A 17977-nucleotide genomic window follows, 5' to 3' on the forward strand; every position below is an offset into this window, starting at 1 on the left:
GCCATTTTTTAGAACAAGCTTATTGAACCATACATTAAGGTGAAAAAAGTGTGAAATAAGAAAGTTATGATGATTTGTTATTTCAGTATTAAACATAAATGGATGCCACCATATTCACCCCTCTTATGCATCAGCTGTTTTGTACAATATTTTATACAACATATCTATTTTTAGCTCGACTATAGGAAGTATATGGAGAGCTATCCTACTCAACCCGGCTTCAGCATCGGCCTCCTTCAGCATCCCCACCTTGGTTAAAAGTTTTTTTACACTTTCTAATTTTAGCTTACCTGTCACGAAGTGACAAGGTGAGCTATTGTGACTGCTTGATGTCCGTCGTTCGTCGTGCGTAGTCCGTTGTCCGTCAACAATTTCTAAAAAAATCTTCTTCTTGAAAACCACTGGGCAGAATTACACCAAACTTCACAGGAATGATCCTTGGATGGCCTCCTTTCAAAATTATTCAAAGAATTGAATTCCATGCAAGAACTCTGGTTGCCATGGCAACCGAAAGGAAAAACTTTAAAAATCTTTTTCTCAAAAACCAGAAGCCCTAGAGCTTAGATATTTGTTGTGAAGCATTGCCTAGTAGACCTCTACCAAATTTATTCAAATCATGACCCCGGGGTCAAAATTGACCCCGCCCCAGGGGTCACTTGATTTTACATAGGAAAATCTTAAAAAATCTTCTTCTCAAAAAACCAGAAGCCCTAGAGCTTAGATATTTGACCTGTAGCATTGCCTAGTGGATCTCTACTAAAGTTGTTCAAATCATTACCCTGGGGTCAAAATTGACCCCGCCCCAGGGGTCACTTGATTTTACATAGGAAAATCTTCAAAAATTTTCTAAAAATAAAGCAGAAGGCCTAGAGCTTAGATATTTCACATGTAGCATTGCCTAGTGGACCTCTACAAAATTTGTTCAAATCATGATCCCTGGAATCAAAATGACCCCGCCCCAGGGGTCACTTGATTTTACATAGGAAAATCTTCAAAAATTTTCTAAAAATAAACTGGAAGGCCTAGATCTTAGATATTTGACATGTAGCATTGCCTAGTAAACTTCTACAAAAAAATTCAAATCATGACCTCCGGGGTCAAATTGACCCCTCCCTATGGGGTTACTTGATTGTACATAGAAAAATCTTCAAAATTTTCTAAAAATAAACCAGAAGGCCTAGAGCTTAGATATTTCACATGTAGCATTGCCTAGTTGACCTCTACAAAATTTGTTCAAATCATGACCCCTGGGGTCAAAATTGACCCTGCCCCAGGGGTCACTTGATTTTACATAGGAAAATCTTCAGAAATTTTCTAAAAATAAACCAGAAGACCTAGAGCTTAGATATTTCAAATGTAGCATTGCCTAGTGGACCTCTACAAATTTATTTAAATCATGACACCTGGGGTCAAAATTGACCCCGCCCCAGGGGTCACTTGATTTTCTTTTTCTTTTTGGTTAAATTTCTTCAACTTCTTGTCCTTAAGTGCAATGATAACAGGTGAGCGATATAGGGCCATCATGGCCCTCTTGTTTCTCCTTATCTCTGTAATTACTTGATGGATTTGTTTCAAACTTAAAATTGTTTTTCCTCATCATCAGACACATCATATGGCACAAGGACCATAACTCTCACACCAATATTTCATGAATTATCCCCCCCCTTTTTACTTGAATTTCAGGTTAATGTTTTGTTGCACTTTCATTCTACCTTAATTATTACTAAATGGATTTGATTCAAACTGAAAGTAGTTGTTCCACATCTTATTACATACTCGTTTCTATTCCCCGTTAAGTTACACTGGAATAAAATGATGCACAATATTTCCGCTGAAGAACTTGTGCATATTTCCCGATACAAAGCTAATAACCTATAAATCTCCCACATCATATGACACAAGGTCCATAACTCTGGTACCAATATTTAATGAATTATCCCCCACTTTTACTTAGAATTTCAGGTTAAAGTTTTGATGCACTTTCACTCTATCTCAGTTATTAACAAGAGCTGTCCATAAGACAGCACGCTCGACTTTTCTCAGTGCTTGACTCTGAATTAGAGCTTTGCCAGTAAAAAAAAATCCAAGTTAAAAAGGGACATAACTCTGTCAAAATTATAATCAGAGTTGTGGGAATTGTGTGTCCTGGTGTAGACTTTAATAGTAAATAACTATTTAGAGTTTCAAGTCAAAAGCTGTAATAGTAACAGAAATATTTCACTTTTAACAAAAAATTCTAAGTTAAAAAGGGGCATAATTCTGTCAAAATTTAAATCAGAGTTATGGGGATTGTGTCTCCTGGTGTAGACTGTGATGGTAAATATAAGTATTTTAAGCTTCAAGTCAAAAGCTTTGATAGTAACAGAGATATTTGACTTTATCGAAATCTTTAACCAAAAATACTAAGTTAAAAAGGGGCATAATTATGTCAAAATTATAATCAGAGTTATGGGAATTGTGTCTCCTGGTGTAGACTGTGACTGTAAACAACTATTTTGAGTTTCAAATAAAAAGCTTTAATAGTAACAGAGATATTTGACTTTATCAAAAATTTTTAAAAAAATTCTAAGTTAAAAAGAGGCATAATTCTGTCAAAATTCAAAATAGAGTTATGGGGATTGTTTCTCCTGGTGTAGACTTTGATAGTAAATAACTATTTTAAGTTTCAAGTCAATAGCTTTGATAGTAACAGAGATATTTGACTTTATCAAAAACTTTAACCAACGCCGATGCCGGGGTGAGTGCAATAGCTCTACTTTTTCTTCGAAAAGTCGAGCTAGAAATGGATTTGATTCAAACTAAAAATAGTTGTTCAACATCATCATATGACACAAGAGCCATAACTCTTGCATCAATATTTGATTCTTCTTCTTCTTGTCGTTCTTGACTACACTGTCGGACCAGAAGCTTCGATGAAACTTGTGGTTTGCCGCAAATCCTCAATGCCTCCATACAGTTTCTGGTGGATTGAGGTACCTATCGGCCAAGTCTCAGCTCACTCCTGGTCATACCTTTTACATCTCTGAAGTATATGCTCTGCAGTCTGTCTTCTTCACCACACGGACAAGTTGTTATTTGATGAATTATCTCCCTTTTTACTTAAAATTTCAGGTTAAAGTTTTGGTGCGCTTTCACTCTGTCTCAGTTATTACTAAATGGATTTGATTCAAATTTAAAGCAGTTGTTCCACCTTATCACCCATATCATATGACACTAGGTGCATTACTCTGGCACCAATATTTCATGAATTATGCCCCCTTTTACTTAGAATTTGAGGTTAATTTTGATGCATTTTCACTATATCTTAGTAATTATTAAATGGATTTGATTCATACTTGAAGTAGTTGCTCCACATCATCACTCACATCATATGACACAAGGTGTATAACTCTTGCACCAATATTTAATGAATTATGTCCCCTTTTTGCTTAGAGTTATCTAGTTAGTGTTTTGTAACACTTTATCTTTCTCTCTTATCACTGAATATTTTTGACACAGACTCAAGCTATTGTGCAATATCTTCATCCACCATTGGAGTCATTAAACACTCCAGTGACAGCTCAAGCTTCTTCAGATGTGCCCAGTTTCACTATCCAGCATTGAAATAGTCGAGTGTGCTGTCACCTGTGACAGCTCTTGTTATGAACCAAGCTTGCAGTATGTTTCAGTTCCGTTTTGGTATTACTAGACATGAAATCCAACAGTAATAAGTGTGTCTTACCTGCAGAAACATTGTGAAATCTTATATAAATAATGCTAAATAATGTTCACATAAACTGACGACATCCCAGGACACTAAAACAAGCTGCCCAATTCAGTGTTAAAGGTCTAGTTAAAATCGCCATAATTTTTTAACCTTTTCTGATTTTTAAAATTCTTTTGCTGATTGTTTTGTTTTAATGAGAGTAACTCATTACAATGTTTACTGGAATTGTGATAATTCCATTTTTTATAAAATCACCATAATTAGCATTAGCAGTTGTGTAAAGTGAACTACAGTTTTTGCAATGCTGGGTTGAAATTTGGTACCCATGATAAATATGAAGTGGAAATGAGCAAGTGACAATTTAAATGGGGTTAGGGTTATGCATGAGTTATAGCCCTTGGACTGAAATCAGTGTATGTAATTTTTGCAATATTAGCAAACTTTGACTGCTGTTCTCGAAAAAGTATTGGTTTGAAACTTTGGATTCTTGATCAACATGAAGTATGTACAATTGTGCATAGCTCTGGTTATCTATGACAGAGTTATAGCCCTTGGATGTACCCAAAATCATTGTATTAGCAAAAGCAATCTTGAGGAGTGAACTACTTTCACAGTTTTCAAAATTGTAATATGAAAGTCTGTATACATGATCATCATTAAGGGACCATATTTTTGGAGATAATGAATACAACAGTTTTAAATTTTCAGGAAATATTAAGTAAAGTGAATACTATATTGTTGCGCATTTAGCTTAATATTTGTAATTTTATCAGTAAGCCTCCTTTTCCTTTAAGTCAAATCATACGTCTGGAAAAAACACAAATACAACGGCTTATACAAAGCCCAAACGGCCCGAGTTTATCGTAGCCATCTAAGTGCCAAATGAAGTTTGGACCAGCAGCATAATAAGCAAACCTCCGAAGACATCTTGCTCTCCACAGAGACACACCTACCGGGTCCAAGTGATGTAAAATGATATGCACATCTTCTGTACGTACACTCAAATTATTTTCCTTACATCTAGCTGCCATCATACGATATCCGTGCAGTTGACCAGATTGCCGAAGTTCATTCTGTATAAAGTGAATTGTGCTATCAATGTCTGTAAAATTTTGTCTTTTCAGTCCAAGTAACTTTATTATTCTCTTCAAATGCCGTTGACTGATGCAAACCCCATAGTCCTTACCTAAAACATGCCGAATTTCCCTGTATTTCAACCCTTTTTCAAACAGTTTACTGATTAGCACTTCCCTATAACCAACTTCCATTATGAAAAATGGCAGCTCTTTCACATTTACTCATTGGTCAGCTAATACATGAACACGTGTGCATGTGGTAGATAATATGTGTGCACGTAATAGCTAACACGTGCGCATGTGATGATAACACTTGCACACGTGATAAATGAAATATTTCCTATGTACCCTCTATGTCACCGTACCTTCTTCCTACAACACATGGGCACTTCCACAGTTTGTTAAGCGAACAAGCAAAAAATAAAAGTCTTATATATTTATAATGTAGAAGAATACTGAGGTAAGCTTCCATGTGCAAACGTGTTAATCAACACGTGTGCATATGATAACCATCATGTACGCATGTGATAGCTGTCATGTTTGAATAGGAAATATTTTATTCATCATGTGCCCATGTTTCCTCTATGCCACTGTAGGATACCACTTTCTACACGATATGTTTAGTCATTCATCAAGTTGATCAACTGTGACGAATTCTTAAATAAAAACATAATATATGTTATACAGAGTTTGCAAGAAAATGAAAATATTATTTGGAAATGGTGACCACAAAACGTATTATTAATAAGTAAGCTATGCCTTCTTTATGTATGTGAAGAAAATGTAGTAAAAAAGATGAACTTTTTTATGTGGGGTTCGATTTCATAAAATGCAAGTAAGATGTCAAAATAAGATACGTTACTGATAAAATAATTGATTAATTCACAATGACAAATCACGTAAATAGATGTTTGTGCAATTAGCTACTTTAACAACATCTGGTGGAAGCAAAACACAACTGCTAAAGAAAGACATCATTTATCCCAAAACAGACAACCAGCTGCTAAAATATTCATCTTCATCTTCTCTTTCTTCAGGAATGAATACTATCTCCTAAATGTTGGTAATACCATTTAGTTTTAATTCTGACATCTTTTTAAACATTTATCATATATTGATTAAATACTTCGAAAATGTTTGAACAAATGTTTTAATCTACCTTCACCAATGTACAAAATAATCATGTTTATGCCAGTTTTTTGCCAGTTAGACCTGTTGCTTACCCTAACCCTGCTATATTTCTATAATGGACTTGCCCATCTTCGGACAGTACCATTAACTGTTAAAAGGGGTGCTTCCCAAATGATAATAAATGATTGATGAACAGTGCAGATTTTGAGCAGACTGCACAGATGTGCAGGCTGAACATGATCTACACTGGTCACAAAGGCAGAATCAATCGTGTCTAGCATGATAAGGGTTAGACATGTTGTTAACATCTCCTTTTCTGTACTTGTTCATACTTCCATGAAATGGGACGTCTTTTTTTATCCTATGCGACCACAGGCAGGCAGTGTCCATGAAAGTTGTCAGCTCTGAACCTTGAGCAGCTTTTTATCCAGTGTTCACCAAACTTGGTCACAATGCTCATTGCCATGATATTTCGGCCAACCCTAATAACCATCTTTATGCTTCAGGAGTTATCATGGCCTTCAAATTACTTAAAGCCCTGCTCCGCTGCTATTCAAATTCTATTGTGTGTATGCAACCCATGATTACAATAGGTAACAGTTAACGGCCACGCCCCACACTTTAGCACGCAAAACCACAGGTATTCTATATAGAATTTTATATAAAATAGACTTTATTTTGACAGGTGTCACTGTTCATAGTCAGGATTATCATGCCTTTTGAGTGACAATTTAAGGTTAAAAGGTAGGACTGGAGCAGGTCTTTAAACTTATGAAAATTGACAGTGTTCACTCTCAAGGTTGTGTAGTTTCTATACACCGTTAATCAAATTTGGTTGTAATGTTTATGGGCATAATATCAGGACAAATTCGATTACCAACCAGACACCCTCAGCAACTCTTGAATTAAAGCCATTGGAGTAATTACAATTATGAAAATTGTCAGTGTCCCCAGGTCCTATCCAGTATTCACCAAACTTATATAGAATATTTAAGGGCATACTTTCTTGGGAAAGTTTGATAACCAGCAGGATAGTCTTTGTCACTCCGAGTTATGACCACTAAATTAATTAAATTAAAAAAAACTGACAACTAGTCTGTTAAAAATTTAGAGTATTTTAAAAATTAAAACTACATGTAATTTTTTGATGCTATGCATCAGTCTTTGAAAACAAGTTGATAAATGTGGGCTTTAGATGCAGGACATACTTCATACATTTTCCATAATATAAAGTTTAGCTTTTGTTGACAAGAAATATCACTTTGCTATAAAATTTGTACATTATTTTCCTGAATTTTTTTACATCTTCTCTGTTTAGAAATGATATCAGCACAGAAATAATCATATAGACCCTACTTCCAGTAGGCAACTATCAACTCTAAATCCAGTAAGAGATTTTAAAGTCAATAAACAGTGAAAAATGACAATAATTGAAAATGAAGAATAGAAGATTTGTTTGTTTGTTTTGGGTTTAACGCCGTTTTTCAACATTATTTCAGTCATGTAACGGTGGCAGTTAACCTAACCAGTGTTCCTGGATTCTGTACCAGTACAAACCTGTTCTCCACAAGTAACTGCCAACTTCCACACATGAATCAGTGGTGGAGGACTAATGATTTCAGACACAATGTCGTTTATCAAATAGTCACGGAGAACATATGCCCCGCCCGAGGATCGAACTCACGACCCTGCGATCCGTAGACCAATGCTCTACCTACTGAGCTAAGCGGGCGGGCTGAAGAATAGAAGAAGAATAACTCTTGTCATGAATATTTATAGAACAATCTCCATTTCTGTACTTACTTTTTCATATTTTACACTTTATGATTTTCGGACAGTAACTTGTAATCTGATGGAGGGAATCTGAAATAACTTTTTACAATGATAGATGAAAATAAATGTAGAATTATCTCCCAGAATGAATATATTTAAGGTATAACTTGTAGTATTCAAAAGGTACAAAAAAGACATACTGAGTATTATTAATTACTCTTATAAGCTCTACTAAATTCATAAAATGCTGGTCTATCATTCAGTTTGGACAGTAACACATTATTTAAATGGGTGTCACTGAAAATATACTGACTGCACTGGTCACAAAGGCAGAATCACTTGCCACTAGCAGGCTTAAGGTTAACGCGGGTATGAAACACATTTAGTAATACCGTTAGCTCGAATTTTAGACTGGTATAAAAGGAAATGGACTGTAATTCTTGACAAATGGGTCATTTCATGAAGCAACAGTGTAATGTATATTTGAGGCTTGACAGTAATCTAGAATGAACTAAATATAAGTTCTCACAAAAAAGCTTTGCTATTTCTAGATAAGACAATATAAAAGATGCCCTCGTCAGGGCATCAGTGAACATTTTCAACATTTTAGAAGACTTTGTGAAACAAGAGCTAAGCACTGATAGAAGTATAGAGTCAAAATATTACCAGAGATTTTCCGACAAAAGAAAAAGAATAGATAAAACAGACAATGTACATGCATTTGTGGATTTGGATAAGTCTTGCACCATATGGCAATTTGTGACCATGATGGTTTGCAAGTGTTCAAAGTTTCAAAGCCATATACCAAACAGTTTAAAAAACAAAATATCAAATGGCATGCCAAACTTAAATAATTTCTATGTCAAAAAAGGGCAAAAACTGAGCAAAAGTCCTTGACCTAGGTACCTAGACTATCATGGTTAACAAGTGATAAAGTTTCAAAGCCATATGACAAACAGGTTAAGCAAAATATGAACTTTTATGAAAAATTTTACTGATTTCCAAGTCCAAAAAGGGCCATAATTCAACCAAAATTATTGACAGAGTTATGTATGCTTGCCTACAGATGGAAATCATAATGACAAGCAAGTGTTCAAAGTTTCAAAGCCGCATGTCAAATAGTTTTGATAAAACATGGACTTGTACAAAAACTGAACCAATTTCCAAGTCCAAATTTAGGGCCATAATTCAGCCAAAATCCTTGAAAGACTGCCTAAAGATAGAAATCATGATTATAAATAATTGTTCAAACTTTCAAAGCCACATGTCAAACAGTTTTGACAAAACATGGACTTGTACAAGAAAGTCCAAAAAGGGCCATAATTCACCCAAAAATAATTGACAGAGTTATGTTCTCTTGCCTGCAGATAGAGTGTTATAATAAACAAGTGAGTAAAGTTTCAAAGCCATTTGTCAAACACTTTACATAAACTGTGAACTGGTACAAAAAACTGGACATGGTGATGGTACACAAGTGTTGATAACATGGTGTAATAGCCATATTTCATATCTTGGTCCTGGATGGTAATATTTAAATGAACATTGGTCACTTTAGAGACATTCAAAATCAAAAACTTTTCACCGAATGATTTTTCAAATTTTATTTTTTTTGGGGGGAGATTATTGGTATTGAAGTTAACATTGATGCCTATGGGAAATTTATAATTTCTTTGATTATGAGAATCTGAACTTGAGTTTCAAGAAAATTTTGCGGTAGAAAGTTGCGTTATATGATTATGATACAAAATTAAAAAGAAATCGAAAATTTCACATAGGGAAAATTTATTTCTAGTTTTCAGGGGAGATAACTCATGAAAAAAAAAATTATCAGGGGAGGTAATCTAAAGGAAATTTTTTAAAACTTCTGTCATAATATAACTTGTCAATATGCACCTTATTTCTATCGTTGGACATTTTTAAAGCTTACATTATCAAGTTGTATGTACGCTTTTGGTGAAATTGAGACCTGTTACACCACGTTATCCTTAACTAAGGTGTGATGCCAACACCATGGTGAGTAGGTTGGATTTAACAATGCACCGACACAAGATAGGTCATATAGTGACTTTCCAGCTTTAATGGTGGAGGAAGACCCCCGGTGCCCCTCTGTGCATTATTTCATCACGAGCGGACACCTGGGTAGAACCACTGATCTTCCGTAAGCCAGCTGGATGTCTGGGCGGATTTGGCTAGTTATCAAACTTGGCTAAGGTCTTATGGCCAAACACATTTTGTTCAAGTTTGGTGAAGATCGGATGAGAAATGTCTGATTTAGAGAGCAGAGAGAGTAAAAAGGCGGATTTTTCGATAATTCAAGGGCCATAACTCCAAAATGCCTTAACCGATTTGGCTAGTTATCGAACTTGGCTGAGGTTTCATGATCAAACACATTTTGTTCAAGTTTGGTGAAGATTGGATGAGAAATGTTCGAATTAGAGTGCGGACAAGAGTAAAAAGGCCGATTTTTGGTAACTCAAGGGCCATAACTCCAAGACGCCTGGACCGATTTGGCTAGTTATCGAACTTGGCGGAGATCTTATGGTCAAACAAATTTTATTTAAGTTTGGTAAAAATCGGATGAGAAATGTTCGACTAAGAGTGCGGACAAGCTTTGTGACAGACAGACAGGCAGACACACACACACACACACACAGACTGGAGTAAATCAATATGTCTCCCACACCACTGTGTGGTGGGAGACATAATAAAATTTGAATGGTAGTTAAGCACTCTCCAAAGTTTTAGTACTGCAGTTGAAATTGTACCATAAAATACAAAGAATTTAGCTGTTCTTGTTATTACAGACATTTTATTTGAATGTTGCTTTTTTTAAAAAAAACGTAAGATCATAAAAAATGTCCATCCGAAAGGCATGTAAGTGTTAACAGAACACTTATTTTAAAATATTGTAATATTTACATGTATGTTAAAGCATATATATCTTTCTTTCATTTTTCACGTGTCTAATAATGATATAGAGGAAACATTTTTTTTAAAAAAAGAGTAGAAAGAATTGATATAGGAACAGTAAAATTGTGTTTACTATACGGCCCATGGCAGCCATGATTTTAGACAAATCGAAATAATTTGAACAATCTTGACAGAGGTATACATGAGGACAACTTGTGTGAAATTATTTTGAAACCAGATCAGCGGTTTTACCCTTATCATGCTGGACACGATTGATTCTGCTTATGTAACCAGTGTAGATCATGATAAGCCTGCACATCCATGCAGTCTGATCATGGTCTGCACTGTTCGCTATTTAATCAGTATCTATTTGGTAAGCACCCCTTTTAATAGTTAATGGTACAGTCCAAATTGGAAGATGGACAAGTTCATAATAGAAATTTAGCAGGGTGAGGGTTAAGAGCAGATGCTCTTAGATGATTTTTCTATTTTTAACTTTGGCAGCCCCTATGTGCATCCAAGCAGATTCCTTTGAAAAAGGACCACCAAAGAAACATCCAGGCCAAGTTTCATCAACTTCCACCCAATGCTTTCAGAGATGTTGTTTGAAGAAAAGGTGTGGACAGACTGACACCGGGCAATCACAAAATCTCACCCTAAGCACATTGTGCTCTGCTGAGCTGAAAACTATCAACAAACATATTTAAGGCTTTTGAAAGAAGAAAACCGTTTTCGAGTATTTAAGCATTCTAATGCCGGAAAAGATAAAAAAAAATTATACAGGTCAGTTTACAATTAAATGTTTGAAATTTTGTCTCTCTTATTTTTGTAACATTATTCTTATTTGTAATGTGACCGGTCATATTATCATTGTGTTTTATATACTATGATTATTGATGCTTTGTTCATGGACCATAGATGGGTTATTACAAATAAAGATCTTCTATTCTAGTCTCTTATTTCATGTGATCTGATTACTGAGCAAGTTGGTAAGTAATAAGAGAGACAAAGACAAGTGTATCAAAACATTAAATAAGTATTAAAGGGACATGGTGAAAAAGCACCAAAATTGAACTACTGAAATGCAAAGCAAAAAGAGGCATAATTCATGTAATATTGGTGCAAGAGTTATGGTCCTTGAGTTAAAATGATGTGGAACAACTGTTTTAAGTGTGAATCAAATCTTCTCTGTAATAACTGAGACAGAGTGAAAGTGCACCAAATCAAGAATTCTACATGTATATTTCAAATACAGTCCAACTTGCTAAAGAGGCCACTTCTATTTAGAGAATACCTGCAGTATCAAAGAACAATTTATGCTGTATTAAGAGACATGTTTTTGCCTTCTCATTGGTGGTCCTTTATGCAAGTTGTACTGTAGTTTTTTACCCAACTACAGACCTTGACACTAACTTTTTTTCAGTAGTGTCCCCAAATGCCTCCTACCTGTGGAATTTAGTGTCCCCCACCAGTACAAGGGATCCCTCTAGTTTGAAAGGAAGAAAATGTTCTGGACAAAAACTGCTAGTTCTTAAACTGTATTTATTTTTTGTTTGTTTCAGGTTTAATTCAGCAACATTCTGTATGCTTTATTTTGTAGCAATTTATGCAGGTTGTTACTGAATTTAAGTTAAAGCAGGAGAAGAGATTAATACGATCAGCAGTTTTTGTGAAATAAAAGCAACATCAGTTTCATATTTTTTTGGCCGAATATTCTGTTAGAATTAAGAAATCTTCGAGTGTAACTTGGTATTAAATGTGGCTATTACACTGTCGTTACTGACAATAGGTATCCTGGAGGAATACCCAGCTTTGATGAATGGGTGTCCTTCGTTAGAATTTGGTATCCTTGGGATCCCGGGACACTAAGTGTAAGAGAGGGCACCTGTTCTCATGCCAGTGACAATAACCATTTGGCCATACAATGTACCATAGTAAATGCTGAATGTTTTTTTTCTAGCTGTATTTATTTCCACAATTATATTTACAAACAGGAGAAGTACATTTAAGTTAACAAAGTTTGATAAAAACATACATCAATCAAAATACATGTTTTACAAAGAAAATATTGATGGAATGGTGGAATGGACTGGAAAACAAGTTACTTAAATAAAATAAATTCCACTTCAACTTCAAAGAAACATCCATAAACTATATATAACATATCATCACAGTGAAAAATTTTAAGAAAGAAAAAAGTGAAAGTTACATATTAATGTGTTACTTATCGTATCGTATAAATATTATAAATTTAAATTTATCAAAATTTGATAGAAAAAATGTAAATAAATACATAAAACACCATCCACAACATAATTGTTCCGATTTTGAAATTTGTGAAATGAAACTGTCATCTGTCCCATACTCCACCCACTTCAGTTCATGTAATCATTGGTTGAAAAATGCTGCCAATTTTGTAACCCTTGGTAGGCCTTCAGTTTTTCATAGTTTAGAATATCTTTTATTTTCAGTTTCCGGCCCCTCTCGGGCATGACAATTTTTGATAATATACACAAATTTTTCAACCACTAAAATAAACAGAAAAAAATAAAATATTTAATAATAAACAATAATGTAATACTGGTAGAAAATTATAATATAATATTATGACTAGTTATATAACAGAATATAATATTATGACTAGTACAATATTATATCATGACTAGTAATATCAAGGAATCATATACATGTGTGGTGTGGGGAATAAAAATTTTGTTTAACGCTGTCTTGTTTAACAGTCTGACTGTACGTTCGTTTAATAGTTTGCTCAGAAGCAGTGGTCTAAACCAGTTGTTTACTAGTAGTAAATGATTACATCAGAATAACTGACACATGAGGATGACAACACCCTTTACTTTGAAAGGGAAAATAAAACACAAATGCTGAATAAATTTGAAAACCAACCAAATTTTTACTTATCTTTTTAAACTAACATTTTATAAAAAGACTTAAATATACATTAGAAAAATGCCAAAAATACTGAAAAAGATGAAAAATCAGCTTATTGAATAAAAAGAATAAAGTTCTGCCAAAAAGTAAATAATAATCTCAATAAATGGTATTATTCAAGTATCTAAATGTATTTTGTGACTCTGTACTTGTATGACTCTGTGTAAAATTAACAGCAATGTAAATTAATTATAAATATTTACTGAAATATTTAAAGATGAAAATCAGCAGTCTTTAATAGACTAGCTGAATGCCCTTAATAGACTAGCTAAAAGTCTATGCTTTCAAAACTCAATATAATATACTATTTGAAAATCCAAATATTGATGATAAAATATTAGATGTTAGGTTATATTTTGCAATACTGGAACTATGTATTATGTAACATTATGTTGTAAAATCCCAACTTTACAACATATGCATTAAAGACATGAGAAAAACTATGAGAATGAATGATTTAATTGGATTCATTGCTATATCTAAGACAAAAACAGTCATAGATAAATCTGGCTAACAGGTTTAAAATGGACACATCATTACTTAGAGGAAATATTAGTTTGTTCATACCAGATAGTAGGGAAAAGTTTTTACATTTTTCAAAAACTTTTTTGATGAAATAAGCCCTGAGAGTGAAATACTTGAGACAGTTTAAGAGTAAAATGTTGTTCATCTTCGACCTTCCTAGAGCCACAGAACCTACATCACCTGTTTTCCAAAGGAGTTTTACTGTATCTGCCTACTTCTATTTCTAGTTAATGAGCATTAATTCTATATTTGGCAAAACAGGATCTATTTTTTCTATCATCAGAATGACACTTGAAACACAACTGACAAACAGATGTCCAGATTTCAGCAAAGTAGAAAATAGATCCTGAAGCCCTGCCCTTCAAGCTGTAGAAAAAGTTCAAAAAATTTACCATTAATTAAATTCTTGACTTCTGGCTATGACAAGTAATTCAGAACATTACTCTTTAAAATTTCACAAATATCTTTTTCTTGACTATGGACAACTTCCATTAGATTTTATTGAACTTCTCGGTACTGAAAAACACACTATGAAGAAAGAATTAATACTTTCTTTAGATTTAAAAATTGACTAAAATTAAACATTGCTTTTGTAATGAAGTTGAAAGAATTTGCCTGAACCATCACACAGGTTATTATACGTGAAAACTAGCTGCCTCAAAGTTTGTAATTTTCAGGGGTAGATCCAAAATTTTGGTTTGGTTGGTGTGCTAAAGTTTTAGTGGGGTGAGGGGCATGCCCCACTCTGAGTATGTTTAGTAAGAATACCCTTAAATGTTGCAATCTGATGTGTATTTGACATGCATACAGAATAAATATTTGAAACAATGCGAAACACATTGTATGATACACACCCTTAAAATGCTTGACAGAATAATATTACAGTTTTAGGCATAAGTAAGCAGCCAAAAAAAAACCCTAGACAAAATGTGGATTGTCTTCTGTTATAATAATAACATCTTTATATATAGAAGGTAGCACATGAAGATAAAGATCAGTGAAAAGTACAAATGATACTTCTTACTTTTAAATGTGGCCTTCTGAACAACAACAACAATCAAAATTAATAAAATTTACACCATCACATATGCTAATTAATATCACAATCATTCTTAGACAAATACCCCTTAAAATAGATATCACCTATAAGTATCCATTTATACAATTTCCATTTAGGCAATCAAATAGTGACATAATATATACATGCATAATTATATTATAATGGCATAGTTATAATTCAGCTGATATAAACAAAGAGATTCTTTAGGCAGTCAAATGCAAGATATACTTTTCATATTCCTTTTTAAAAGATGTTAGAAAACATGTTGAGCAAATTTCATTTGGTATTGAATTCCAAACATTTGCACCATTGTAACTAAAGGTTTTTTTACCATAATTTGTATGATGTCAAGGTACAACTAAGTCATTATGAGCAGCAGGTCTTAGATTGTATGTTTCTTAGATTGTAGGTTTCATTGCTGGAAAAGGTTAAAATTTCAGAGATATATGAAGGTGCCAACTTGCTGCAAACTTTGTAAATAAGACAACTTGTGTGGAAGTTACATCTTTCATTAAATGACATCCACCCATGTTCTTTTAGCATATCTTTTGTTCTTGTTTGGAACGTTTTATTCAAAATAATTTTTTGCACCTCTACCTTAAATTTTCATTAATTTCTTTCAAGAACTCTTATTTCCTTGACACCATACAGTACAACAATAATCAAATACTGACAATACATATGCATTATAGAATAATTTTTTCCATTTCATTTGTCATATAGTACAATATACATCTCAACAATGCTATTTTGGAGTCAAGTTTAGTACAAACTGTTTCATTTTGAACATTACACGACAACGTGTTGTCTATATAAACACCACATAATTTTTGCACCTTGACATTTTATGTTACTTGCTTGGAAATACTTAAAAACAGTTCTTTACAATTAATTTACTTTTTTGTTTAGTAAACAAAACCATGCATTTTGTTTTCTTTGGATGAAGTGACATATGCTGTTTAAATTGCACCATTGTTGCACAACATCTAAAGTATAAAAGTGGGTCAAGAAATGAACCTTCAGGAACTCCAGAGGTTACAAGCATAATTTTAGATTTGGAGTTTCTCGCTTTTATCATTTGGGTTCAGTTTCATAGATATGATATGAAAAAATGATCAAAAAAAAAAAAAATGATAGTCTCAATTTATGCAATAAAATGTTATAGTCAACAAGATCAAAAGCTTTTCATAGATTTAACAAGAGCTGTCACTAATGGTGACAAATACCCCCCCCCCGCAGCGCCTTGACCTTTGACCGGGTGACTGCAAAATCTATAGGGGTTGTGCACTCAGTAAGTACTATTAGCATGTGAAGTTTGAAGGTCGTGGGTGCAGCTGTTTGCGAGTAAAGTGCCTTCATGCAAAAAGTTAACGTTGTGACGAACGGATGGACAGTTGAAAACTAATATGCCTCCCTTTGGGGGCATAAAACATAAAACAGTTCCAACATATTTACCAGAATCTATATTTGAAAGCCATGCTTCTATTAGTCTACCGGTAGTTTGTGCTGTATGACATGAATCCTGATTGAGTTTTGTGAATGATGTTAAGTTTTCTTTAAGAAGAAATGGAAATTTTAGGCAAAATAGATACTGGCCTGTAGTTATTTGGGTCTTCTTTATCCCTACCTTTGAATATTAGAAGAACATAAGCCTCTTTGAGAGCATCGGGAAATAAACAATTTACAATACTTACTGTCCAAATTGAAAGATGGACAAGTTCATTATTACTGAAATAACTTGATTTCAAAATTTCAAGACTTGGCAGCTAGAACTTGGAAAGCTCATATTTATCAATGTACATAAGAGAACTTAGTTACACAGAGATCACTAGTAAAGAGCTTTCACCTTGTGCCGATTACAAACAGAAAAAAAAAAAACAGGATACTTCAACAGTTATTTCTGACAAATATCACAGTTTTTAATTATGTAAAAACTCTTGACACATGCAATTTTTGTTTTAAATGTTGTTTTACTTGAAAGCTTGTGTGCCCAGAATCATTTTTTTTTTTTTTTTGCTATACCGGTAGTTTGCACAATTTAAAGCTATAAAAATGTACTGTAGCAAAAAAACTGAAAACAAGAAATGTAATTTAAAGTTTTAAAGTTTTCAGAAAACTGACTGGACAGTTTACAAACACTCATTTTGCCACTTGTTCACAAGTAGCTAGAATCATGGAAGGGCAGGTTGGAGGACACTATTGGCAACAGTAACATAGGTGCCATGCAGCATCGTGTACAGACACATCCAAAATGAGTTAATGAAGGATTTAGGGCCCTAAATGGTCACACTTCAAATCTGACCAAGCTTTTTATTTTTATTATCTGTATCACTTGGGTGAATTATTTCTAAAATTTTAAATGATTTTAACCATTCAAAAAAAAGTTATAAAATCATAAAGAGCACAACTCTTTATATGCCGATTTGACTGAAAAATGAAATAAACTATGCAAAATTCTATATATTTTTTTTTTCAAATTCATCAAAATACAACAGTTTCAGTGTTAGTTCACTACTAAAACAATGCTGAATAAACAGATATGAAGATTTATGACACATTTGTACAAACATTTATTTTAAATACTTTTCTCCTATACCCCCTGTCGTAAAGTTGGCAATTTTCAGGAAAAAATTCTGGTCTTAACATTTTCTTTTTAAAGTTATAAATGTCACATGTGTAGTGACTAAATACAAATTATTTGTATGTATTGTATGAAACAAATACACAAAAAATTATCTACTTTTTACCAAATTTACTAAATTCACAGGATTTTAAAACAAAGAACTCCCATTTTTTTTTACTTCCATTAATGAAAAATGCATGTAACACTTGTACATAAAAATAAAT

The sequence above is a fragment of the Mercenaria mercenaria genome, chromosome 17 (genome assembly GCF_021730395.1).
Source record: "Mercenaria mercenaria strain notata chromosome 17, MADL_Memer_1, whole genome shotgun sequence".
In the NCBI taxonomy this organism is placed as follows: domain Eukaryota; kingdom Metazoa; phylum Mollusca; class Bivalvia; order Venerida; family Veneridae; genus Mercenaria; species Mercenaria mercenaria.